The 12,926-nt window shown below is 41.1% G+C and overlaps 1 long non-coding RNA gene across 1 annotated transcript; it reads right to left on the reverse strand.

Moving 5' to 3' along the window:
* Positions 1 to 658: 658 nt before the first annotated feature.
* LOC109067085 lies at positions 659 to 11,893 on the reverse strand. The gene is made up of 5 exons (XR_006155376.1): positions 11,221 to 11,893; positions 11,034 to 11,105; positions 5,024 to 5,064; positions 4,489 to 4,560; positions 659 to 1,026 (listed from the first exon to the last, which is right to left on the reverse strand). It is a non-coding gene; the product is annotated as an uncharacterized LOC109067085 (long non-coding RNA).
* Between the last annotated feature and the right edge of the window lie 1,033 nt (positions 11,894 to 12,926).

Genomic DNA, 12,926 nt, shown 5'->3' on the forward strand with positions numbered 1-12,926 from the left:
TTATGAAAATGGAATGTGATGCCGGCATTTTAATGATAGACAAAATACACATTTCCACACATTCGCTGGTCAAAAACCCTGTAACTGCATTTGAGTTTTACATAAAGTGACGGAGTGATCCTCATCACCTATATTTCTAAGAAATTCTTCTTTGATTTATGATTGCTGATAAACTTATATTCCAGACGTTGTTTGACACTGTCCAACGAGATGAAATGAACGACACAAGTGTTTATTCTTGACTTTTTTTCTCAAAATTTAACAAGTTTTTTTTTCCCCAAAACACAACTTTTTTTCTTGTTGTTTGAGTTTATTCACAACTTTTTATTTTTATGTTTTTTTATGTTTTTTTCACTTTTTTTCTCACAATTTGATGAGTTTATTCTCAACATTTTATCTTGACTTTTTTTCTCAAAACTTAACTTTTTCCGCGAAACATAATGAATTTATTCTCGAAAATAAATCAGAGTTTAATCCCAACATTTTATTTCAACATTTTTCTTGAAATTTAATGAGTTTAATCTTGTATTATAATGACTTTAATCTAAACGTTTTTTTTTTTTTTTTTTTTTTTTTTTTTTTGCTTAGCCCTAATCCTCTTCCATTAAAATATATATACCAATCAATATTTATTTATTAATTTATTCAAATGAGTAAATCAATATTCAAGCAATTAATATTTCTTGTTTGTTTGTTTGTTTGTTTGTTTGTTTAAATAAATGAATATTCCAATCTTTACATATTGTATGATTTGAAATGTTTCAGGGTTGTAAATGTCATATGACTGATGATTGTAGATCATGACAACACTAATTGGCTGATGACATCATAAGAACAGTTTAAAACTCTTCAATAGTGAGTGTTCTGAGCTGTGTACTTTAAGATAGCAGACAGCAGAAGTATATTAAGACTACTGAAATGCATTGTTTGGTTTCAATCCTGACGTATTCCACAGTGGAAAGTGTCCAATGGCAGGAAGGTTACAAAGATAAAGCAGGTAGTCTTCAGCTTCAACATGACCAAATCCTGTAAAATAAAACGGCTTTCATCAGGACACGGATGTGTCTTCATCTTATGTGAGTGCTCATGTACAGTGCTTAATAAATTTATTAGACCACCTGTCATAAGATAAAACACATATTTTAGGAATGAAAAAAACAGTAAATTCGAAAAATTCATGGATAACAATAATAATTGTATTTTTAGCATTAGAAACACTACAGTGACTAAAGAGCTTACACATACTAGTGGATTAACCATTACAGAAACATAAAAACTGATTTTGGTGATACTGTTAGTTTAGGGCAGCTGTGGCACAAACATTACATTGGGTGCATTTCATGAATCATTTACTCTCCCTCATGTTGTTCCATTTATTTGTGAAACACAGAAGTTGTTTTAAATGTAGTAAATCACATCCAGCCACTAGAGGTCGCCACCTCACTTCTAGTAGTTAATAAACTCATGTAGCAAAACATGGTAAAGCCATTAGGTTGCTCCGAGGGCACTACAGAGTGAGAACAATCATGGCCACCAAATTGGCTGTGTTTGTGAGGCAGAGCGGCTCTCTTTAGCACTGTATGATGTGATAGAAAACTCCTTCCTGCGTAGGGGTCTTCAATGTGTTGTTCCTGCGTAGGCCTTCACAGAAGCTTCTGGAAAGTTCCAGTCAATAATTTACAGTACCACATCACTGGAGCAGAAACAAGACAAACTCACCTCATTCACACATGCTGAGAAACGCATTATGTGCATATTAAAGATAATGAAATACTGTTGTTAAAATTAAATGTGTCCTGCAGATAAGACATTTAACCCAGGTCCTGACTCTCTGTGGTCCCAGGATATATTTCGAAGAGAGCAGAGGTGTGACCTTGACATCCTGGACAAATTTGCCCAGTGGCCCCCATATCTACTGATTGGTTTCCTCACTCTGTCTCCTCTCCACCAATAAGCTGGTGTGTGGTGGATGTTCTGGCGCACTATGGCTGCCGACGCATTAATATTTAGACTTAACAGAGGATTAATCACAAAAGAAATGTAGACTGACTAAATATATTGACCAGAAAGTAACATCTCAATACACAAAGAGCAAAAAGTCAACATGAAAGCTATCACAAGGGAATGAAAGTATGTGCAGCGAAACGCACTTCTGTTTCCCTTTTATCAATGAAATCTATCATCATATGTGCAGTAAAACTGTGTTTGACATCCCAGACCCAGTGTTAAAATCTTCTGAATACCTGATCCAAATTTTTTACATTCGACATGCACCTGAGCCCAGCTCAACCATGTTGAAAACACCCGAATCAAGTTCAGTACAACTGAATGAATCTGAAGTGCACCTGATAAAATCTGGTGTACAGATTTACATTTAGTCATTTTGCAGACACTTTTATCCAAAGCGACTTACAATTGGGGATAAATACAGATAAAGATAAATACAGATAAAAGCAAACAATTCACGCAAGTTAACCACTGCTGTAGCTTTAAAAAAAACAAAGCCGGTTGGGTTACAATGGTAGTTGACTCAGGTGTAGTGCCAAGCAATGGCATATTAACTTCAGTGAATTCAGATGAAGCACAAGACATGCTGAAGAAGAGAGAATCTGACTGGCCTCCGTGGGGAAGAGTATCTCGACTGACCTGTGCAGTTATTCCTTTGTTTCTCTGCACACCCATGTCATAGTTTTGTAATATGGGATGCACAATATTAGAATTTTGCCAATATTTGAAATGCAAATATTTTTCAAATCATTTCGGCCAATAGCCGATGCTGATACCGATATATACTTCCCTTTGTTTTGAAATGACACCAAGACTCTCCTGTGTGGAAATTAGAAATTATTTATTTTTAGTTTTGGTTAGTTTTGAGCAAAATTGTATTTGTTAGAAGTAGCCTAATAAACTTTAAAGTTCTTTTTTAATAAGAGTACATTGAAAGCCTTAAAAATAACTGTAATCAAATCTATCTCTGTTTTTTTTTTTTCTCATTTGCAGTTGAAACCTTAACATTTTATATGAAGATTTAATATTAATTGAAAAGCAAATGAGCTGTAAAAAAAAGTCTAAAAAAATCTTTTAAAGCTCCTTATATTTAAATTTTCATAATCCATTTGAAAAAAATGTATTACATATTACTGAATATATCTGTAAATACTATATTATTTAAAGTGACATGTTTTTGATTTTTATTATGTAACCTATAGCTTCTGACCTTTAAATCAAAACAGACTCCTGACTTTATGACATTGATACTGCTTTATTTACTCAGAAACACAAGTATCAAAGATATTTGTATATTTTATTTTCATTTTATTACAAGTAGGCCAACAGCACCCCCTAAGTAAATAAAACGCCTTACCGGATGGGTGCCGCTGCTGCTACTACTGCACATGCAAGAAATTGTTGACTCTCTTGCACACCAGACGTGGCGTTCTGCATGCAATCTCAAAGTAAATGTGACTATCCAAAACAACTGTCAACTGAGTGAATCATCATTCAGGCAAGAATGACCAAACTGCTGATGTAATCTTATCACTATCACACCCTGAGTAAATGTGAGCTATCTGTCTTATCTGCAGGGCATATCGGCATATTTTTTTCATTGGCCAATGTTTACATTTTAAGCAATTATCAGTTGATTTCCAATTTAGATACTTTGTAGCATGTTTAGTGACTTCCCTTCCCCTTTTGAGACTTTTTCAAAAGTTTAAGGACAAATATAGCAACTTCTTGGACAAATCTTATCCAGTTTCTCATCTTCATCTTTATATAGATCAGTGAATTTGCCATTATGTCATCTAGTGACATTTAGCTACCAGTTTTAGCTACTTTTAATTGAAAGAAGTTGGCAACACTGCTGATAACTTTCTGATAATATTGTGCATCCCTAATCTTGACCCATTTGTGGGGTTTGGGCCAGTATTGATCAATGCGCCTGTGTTGTGGAGGGGACTATCTTGAACCGTCTGTGGGGTCGGGCCAGTTTGGCTTCAAATAAAACAGTTGTCATGTCAACTTGCTACTGTAAACAAAAGCTTGCCTGCAGCTAGACCTCACCTACGGGGTCTTCCAATTGGTCTAAAAAATCGGCATTCTTGGTTGAAACTGAAATCTAATTTTCATAAACTTATTTAAATTTTCTTTGAAGAGAGAACATTTACAGGAAACATGATTCATAAATGTGGGTTTAACAAAAGAACAGCAAAGCTAAAATACACAGCATTAACATATGTAAGCCTATTCTTTTAAATTGTGTGAATATATGCAGCTGATTTAGACGATTGTACAAAGCAGCAGTTATTTTTTTTGCCACAAACGTAATGCCATAATTTTTACAAACAGCTTTCCATAAACAAAGAACATACACATCAACATATCATTTATCTTAACAAGACAAACTCACCTCACACATGCTGAGATACACAGTATATGCCAAAATAGTCATTAAAGTTACTGAAATACTGTTGAAGAAATAAAAGTTACCTGATAATGTAATAACGAGGCAGGCCTGGCTTTGGTTTATCACCTCAGCACCAGTCTTCAATCTTCACAAACCTGTAGGAAAATATAAAAAAACACATAATGGGGGAGTCGTGGCCTAATGGTTAGAGAGTCGGACTCCCAATCGAAGGGTTGTGAGTTCGAGTCCCGGGCCGGCAGGGATTGTGGGTGGGGGGGAGTGCATGTACAGTTCTCTCTCCACCTTCAATACCACGACTTAGGTGCCCTTGAGCAAGGCATCGAACCCCCAACTGCTCCCCGGCGCGCCGCAGCATAAAATGGCTGCCCACTGCTCCGGGTGTGTGTTCACAGTGTGTGTGTGTGTTCACTGCTCTGTGTGTGTGCACTTCGGATGGGTTAAATGCAGAGCACTAATTCTGAGTATGGGTCACCATACTTGGCTGAATGTCACGTCACTTTCACTTTATAAGCGTTTGGTCATTCAAGGTTCTGCAGCACTGTGACTTTTTGGTTCAATCTATTCATTGATTTGAGCAAGACAATTAAAGAGACTCACCCTACACTCGTTCCAAACCTTTATGAGGGTTTTGTTTTTAGCTGTTGAACACCAAAGAAGACATTCTGATCAGTTTTAGTAATCAAACTGTTAACAGTAGTCATTGACTACCATAGGACTTTTACATTCATACAGTAACATGTACTGTAGCTCACTGCAGCTGAACAAAAGCACAGTTATTCGTGATCACCTGCCATCTGAGCATGTGCAAGAAAGTTAAACAACATCCAGTGAAAGTCAAAGATCTCAGGTGATTTGACATCAGAAGATATAAAAAAAACCACTAAAAATGTTTTCATTCTCTTTGATTTAAAAAAAAAGAACAGAGTGTAGCATGTTTCCTGTAAATATTCTTCCTTCAAAGATGCAGAATATGCTTTATACTTCATAGCACATTAACTGCTGTCTAAAAGAGTTGGATTCAACAGCTCAAAATGGATTCAATAGCTCAATCTCAAATGGAACAAGAATGGAACTTTTTTGTAAATCCAAATGGAAAACTCCTGATAGGCATCAGTCTTCAAGATAATTGTGAGAAGACACTGCATGTTCTCAGAGTGAACAAGCTAAAGGATCTTCTTAGCTGTTGAAGGTCTGTGAAACTGAAGTTTGTTAAAACAGCTGTAGATTCTGATGTCTGTTTCCACGAGTCCTGCAGAGTATGCGACACACAGACGATAACTGCCACCACACCATGAGAAGTGTCTCTCTCTCTCACACACACACACACACACACACACACTTGAGTAAATAAAAACTCACAAGAAGTTCACGATGTTTTAAAAAAAAAATAATTTTAATGTCAAAATAGTTTCTCCCCCACTTGTCACGGGTCTGTAAGGGCACTTGTCGGGGGTCACCAAGACCACTTGTCGCGGGTCTGTAAGGGCACTTGTCGGGGGTCACCAAGACCACTTGTTGCGGGTCTGTAAGGGCACTTGTCGGGGTCACCAAGACCACTTGTTGCGGGTCTGTAAGGGCACTTGTCAGAGGTCACCAAGACTCCTTGTCGGGGGTCACCAAGACCACTTGTCGCGGGTCTGTAAGGACACTTGTCGGGGGTCACCAAGACCACTTGTTGCGGGTCTGTAAGGGCACTTGTCGGGGTCACCAAGACCACTTGTTGCGGGTCTGTAAGGGCACTTGTCGGGGGTCACCAAGACTCCTTGTCAGGGGTCACCAAGACCACTTGTCGCGGGTCTGTAAGGACACTTGTCGGGGGTCACCAAGACTACTTGTTGCGGGTCTGTAAGGGCACTTGTCGGGGTTCACCAAAACCACTTGTTGCGGGTCTGTAAGAGCCCTTGTCGGGGTCACCAAGACCACTTATTGCGGGTCTGTAAGGGCACTTGTCAGAGGTCACCAAGACTCCTTGTCGGGGGTCACCTAGACCACTTGTTGCGGGTCTGTAAGGGCACTTGTCAGAGGTCACCAAGACTCCTTGTCAGGGGTCACCAAGACCACTTGTTGCAGGTCTGTAAGGGCACTTGTCGGGGTTCACCAAAACCACTTGTTGCGGGTCTGTAAGAGCACTTGTCAGAGGTCAACAAGACTCCTTGTCGGGGGTCACCAAGACCACTTGTTGCGGGTCTGTAAGGGCACTTGTCAGAGGTCACCAAGACTCCTTGTCGGGGGTCACCAAGACCACTTGTCGCGGGTCTGTAAGGGCACTTGTCGGGGTCACCAAGACCACTTGTTGCGGGTCTGTAAGGGCACTTGTCAGAGTTCACCAAGACTCCTTGTCGGGGGTTACCAAGACCACTTGTCGGGGTCTGTAAGGACACTTGTCGGGGGTCACCAAGACCACTTGTTTTGAGTCTGTAAGAGCACTTGTTGGCGTCACCAAGACCACTTGTTGCGAGTCTGTAAGAGCACTTGTCGGCGTCACCAAGACCACTTGTCGTGGGTCTGTAAGGGCACTTGTCGGGGTTTGTAAGGGAACTTGTCAGAGGTCACCAAGACCCCTTGTCAGGGTCTGTAAGGGCAATTGTCAGAGGTCACCAACACCCCTTGTTAGGGTCTGTAAGGGCACTTGTCAGAGGTCACCAAGACCCCTTGTTAGGGTCTGTAAGGGCACTTCTCAGAGGTCACCAAGACAACTTGTAGGGGTTACCAAGACCTCTTGTAGGGGGTCACTTAGTCCTCTTGTCACAGGTCACCAAGATCCCTTGTCGCGAGTCTGTAAGGGCACTTGTCAGAGGTCACCAAGACCCCTTGTCGGGGTCTGTAAGGGCACTTGTCAGAGGTCACCAAGACCCCTTGTCACCGGTATGTAATGGCACTTGTCAGAGGTCGCCAAGACCCTTTGTTGGGGTCTGAAGGAGCACTTGTCAGAGGTCACCAAGACCCCTTGTTGGGGTCTGTAAGGGCACCTGTCAGAGGTCACTAGACCCAATTGTCGGGGTCTGTAAGGGCACTTGTCAGAGGTCACCAAGACCCCTTGTCATGGGTATGTAAGGGCACTTGTCAGAGGTCACCAAGGCCCCTTGTCGGGGTCTGAAGGAGCACTTGTCAGAGGTCACCAAGGCCCCTTGTCGCGGGTCTGTAAGGGCACTTGTTGGAGGTCACCAAGACCCCTTGTCGGGGTCTGTAAGGGCACCTGTCAGAGGTCACCAGGGCCCCTTGTCGCGGGTCTGTAAGGGCACTTGTTGGAGGTCACCAAGACCCCTTGTCGGGGTCTGTAAGGGCACATGTCAGAGGTCACCAAGGCCCCTTTGTCGCGGGTCTGTAAGGGCACTTGTTGGAGGTCACCAAGACCCCTTGTCGGGGTCTGTAAGGGCACATGTCAGAGGTCACCAAGGCCCCTTATCGCGGGTATGTAATGGCACTTGTCAGAGGTCGCCAAGACCCCTTGTTGGGGTCTGAAGGAGCACTTGTCAGAGGTCACCAAGACCCCTTGTTGGGGTCTGTAAGGGCACCTGTCAGAGGTCACTAGACCCAATTGTCGGGGTCTGTAAGGGCACTTGTCAGAGGTCACCAAGACCCCTTGTCACGGGTATGTAAGGGCACTTGTCAGAGGTCACCAAGGCCCCTTGTCGGGGTCTGAAGGAGCACTTGTCAGAGGCCACCAAGGCCCCTTGTCGTGGGTCTGTAAGGGCACTTGTTGGAGGTCACCAAGACCCCTTGTCGGGGTCTGTAAGGGCACATGTCAGAGGTCACCAAGGCCCCTTGTCACGGGTATGTAATGGCACTTGTCAGAGGTCGCCAAGACCCCTTGTTGGGGTCTGAAGGAGCACTTGTCAGAGGTCACCAAGACCCCTTGTTGGGGTCTGTAAGGGCACCTGTCAGAGGTCACTAGACCCAATTGTCGGGGTCTGTAAGGGCACTTGTCAGAGGTCACCAAGACCCCTTGTCACGGGTATGTAAGGGCACTTGTCAGAGGTCACCAAGGCCCCTTGTCGGGGTCTGAAGGAGCACTTGTCAGAGGTCACCAAGGCCCCTTGTCGTGGGTCTGTAAGGGCACTTGTTGGAGGTCACCAAGACCCCTTGTCGGGGTCTGTAAGGGCACATGTCAGAGGTCACCAAGGCCCCTTGTCGCGGGTCTGTAAGGGCCCTTGTTGGAGGTCACCAAGACCCCTTGTCGGGGTCTGTAAGGGCACATGTCAGAGGTCACCAAGGCCCCTTGTCGCGGGTCTGTAAGGGCACTTGTCAGAGGTCACCAAGACCCCTTGGCACGGGTATGTAAGGGCACTTGTCAGAGGTCACCAAGGCCCATTGTCGGGGTCTGAAGGAGCACTTGTCAGAGGTCACCAAGGCCCCTTGTCGCGGGTCTGTAAGGGCACTTGTTGGAGGTCACCAAGACCCCTTGTCAGGGTCTGTAAGGGCACATGTCAGAGGTCACCAAGGCCCCTTGTCGCGGGTCTGTAAGGGCACTTGTTGGAGGTCACCAAGACCCCTTGTCGGGGTCTGTAAGGGCACACGTCAGAGGTCACCAAGGCCCCTTGTCGCGGGTCTGTAAGGGCACTTGTTGGAGGTCACCAAGACCTTGATTCTTGAAAAAGACAAAGCTGACGAGTTTCCTGTGGTGGTTGAATCAGGTGTAGATCTGTTAAGTAATGACATACCTTTTCCTCTGTGGATTTAAGAAGACTTACTGTAAAAAAAAAAAAAAAAAAACATAGGTTTCTAGAAAATTCTACGAGATGCACTGATCCCACTCCAGTCTGCTTTCTCCCTGCAGATGTCCGTCCAAAATTAGCAACGACACTAAAGTGTTGACAATATATAGGCTTCGTCTCCACCCACTTGTGCACTTTTGTCTCCGCCCACAAGCTGTACTCACCAGAACAGTACAACATCCATCATTACAAACCTGATGGAGGGTGTTAGAAAGCAAGTGTTCAGGCATTCAAGGCATTGTGACAGTGATAAAGTTATCGGCACACATCGGCACACATTTGTTGGTTCAGTCTGCCTGCCTAAAATTATACATTCATTTGATCAAGACAAAAATGTAAATTCTCTCATCATTTACTCACCATCATGTCATTACAAAATCTCCAACTTTTCGGTGCAAAACAAAAGTCCTGTGTACTTTCACTTCCCTACTACATTCATACCAATAAAATTGAATCACTATATATCCCAGTAAAACAGTGTTAAATATCACAGAGCATTAGCAAAACTCTCATTAAACACAGACTGCTGTTCAAACATGTAATGAGCTGAGGCACAGGATGACATCAGCTGCCATCAAAAGGGGCTATACAATCCAACATGGTGTCAAACTTGCCCATCTGAGAATATGCGAGAAAGTTAAACAACATCCTGTCAACTGAAATCATATGAAAACATGCAGTTGATTCAATCAAGCTTCAAATACAGTAACTTAAGTAAAAAATTGTGCTTCCAAACCTAATAAAAAGATAATAAGAAAGCAGATAACCTAACTCCTAGCTTCTTTCTCTATCGCAGCACTTACCCAAAATTAGAAAGACATGGAAAATTTTTAAATTATTTACATTTTCACCAAAGAAAGAACATTTACAGGAAATATGTAATCTTGCTGTAAGTAAAAAATAATCTAAGACACTACATATTTTTCCCCCACACTGATATTATTTTTTCAAGTTGTGGTTCAGGCCTTCTGTAGTATATAAACCAACACCTAAAGCTCTAAACCTCTGAAGAGAGTTTGATCACAGCACTTCCTGTGTCTGTGTTCATTTCTACCCACAGTCATGCATTCTTTGGTAAGGAGAACAGGGTACTTAGTGATCTGTCATTCAGAAAGTTAAAAACAAGACAATAAAACATGTTCTTGTGAAACTGGGGACTAAGAAGAATGATGGGATACATGAGGGTGTTCAGAGCTGCTTTGTGCACTGATTTCAATCTTATAATGACTTGGATATTTGTGATGTTGAAGTCAAACTTATGCCGGCTGTTACTGCCTGCGTTGTATTTGTCATCCTCTCTGTCTTGTGTTCAGCTCAGTTTTATGCTTTATAAGTTACTGCTCTCAGTGGACGTTCTTCTACACATTGTACAAGTATCCAGGTAAACAAATTGAATATTTAGATTTTTTAATAATGAGTTTTCTAAAACTTTTTGATGGATTTTTTTCTATTATATAAGCATGAATTAATCTAAGGTTTTCATCTTGGTTATTTGTTATAATATCTTTAGAAAGATGTTGAGAAAACATATTATTGAAAAAACTAAACATTTAATTTGTTAACCTGGATATCTGTAAAATGCATTTGAGAACGTTCACAGAGAGCAGTAAATTATAAAGCGCAAAACAGAGCTCAACTGACAGAGATAATGATGTAAATTAAACAACAGCACTAACAGCAGATTTAGATGATTGTACAAAGCAGCAGTTATTTTTTTGCCACAAACGTAATGCCATAATTTTTACAAACAGCTTTCCATAAACAAAGAACATACACATCAACATATCATTTATCTTAACAAGACAAACTCACCTCACACATGCTGAGATACACAGTATATGCCAAAATAGTCATTAAAGTTACTGAAATACTGTTGAAGAAATAAAAGTTACCTGGTAATGTAATAACAAGGCAGGCCTGGCTTTGGTTTATCACCTCAGCACCAGTCTTCAGTCTTCACAAACCTGTAGGAAAATATAAAAAAACACATAAGCGTTTGGTCATTCAAGGTTCTGCAGCACTGTGACTTTTTGGTTCAATCTATTCACTGATTGGAGCAAGACAATTAAAGAGACTCACCCTACACTCGTTCCAAACCTTTATGAGGGTTTTGTTTTTAGCTGTTGAACACCAAAGAAGACATTCTGATCAGTTTTAGTAATCAAACTGTTAACAGTAGTCATTGACTACCATAGTACTTTTCCATTCATACAGTAACATGTACTGTAGCTCATTGCAGCTGAACAAAAGCACAGTTATTCGTGATCACCTGCCATCTGAGCATGTGCAAGAAAGTTAAACAACATCCAGTGAAAAGTCAAAGATCTCAGGTGATTTGACATCAGAAGATATAAAAAAAAAAAACAGTGGGGGAACTCCAATCCAACACTTAAAATGTTTTCATTCTCTTTGATTTAAAGAAAAAAGAACAGAGTGTAGCATGTTTCCTGTAAATATTCTTCCTTCAAAGATGCAGAATATGCTTTATACTTCATAGCACATTAACTGCTGTCTAAAAGAGTTGGATTCAACAGCTCAAAATGGATTCAATAGCTCAATCTCAAATGGAACAAGAATGGAACTTTTTTGAAAATCCAACTGGAAAACAATTCCATCTCACTCCTGATAGGCATCAGTCTTCAAGGTAATTGTAAAAAGACACCACAGGTTCTCAGAGTGAACAAGCTTAAGGATCTTCTTAGCGGCTGTAGTTTCTGATGTGTATTTCCATGAGTTCTGTCAGAGTATGCAACACGCAGACGATAACTGCCACCTCGACCGCACAATAAGAAGTGTCTCTCTCTCTCACACACACACACACACACACACACACACACATACTTGAGTAAATAAAAACTCACAAAAAGAATTTTACAATTTCATTAAGTTTATTTAAAAATCATTTTAATATCAATATAGTTTAATTTTAAAATCAATATAGGTCTGAAAGGGCAAATCTTCAAGGTCTCAAAGGGCACTTTTCAAGGCCTGTAAACAACATCCAATGAAAAGTCGTAGATCTGACATCAGTGATTTGACGTGAGAAGAAAAAAAACATTAGGGGATCTTTCAGTCCCAATTCTTCCAAATTCATGAATCAAGCTGCTCACAGCTGAAAAAATTCGCCACACAGGCACACTCAACTTCCACCAGCTGAACCCAGCTGAGAAAATCTGAGCCAAATCGGACAGACCAGAACAAATCTGGCACACAGCAACAGCGATCTGGCACACAGATAAAACCAGCATTAGTGCCTCTCTCCCAAGAGTCAACCAGGACCATACTGGCCAGTTTCCTGTGGTGGTTGATTCAGATGTAGATCTGTTTAGTAAAGGCATACCTTTTACCTCAGTGGACTTAAGAAGACTTGCTGTAAATTATTTTAAGTTTCTAGAAAATTCTACGAGAGGAGCTAACCAAACACCAAATGCTTTGTCGCTGCAGATGTTCATCTAAACTGAGAGACTAAGCTACAGTGGTTACAATATATGCTATAGGCTTTGTCTTCGTCCACTTCCGTTCTCGTCTCCGCCTACAACAAATGCGCGAGAATGTGCGAGAAAGTTAAACAACATCCAATGAAAAGTCATAGATCTGACATCAGATATTTGACGTCAGAAGAAAAGAACAGTAGGGGAACTCCAGTCCTAGTTTTCATCTTCTTTAAAGGAAATGACGTGACATGTGGCCACTAGATCTTATGTAATGTAGCCTCCAAACATTAAAATAAATTAATTAATACACATTTATCATTTTTGGTCAACTAACAACAGTATTTTTATGGA

Source organism: Cyprinus carpio, chromosome B8 (genome assembly GCF_018340385.1).
Source record: "Cyprinus carpio isolate SPL01 chromosome B8, ASM1834038v1, whole genome shotgun sequence".
NCBI classification, from domain to species: Eukaryota; Metazoa; Chordata; class Actinopteri; order Cypriniformes; family Cyprinidae; genus Cyprinus; species Cyprinus carpio.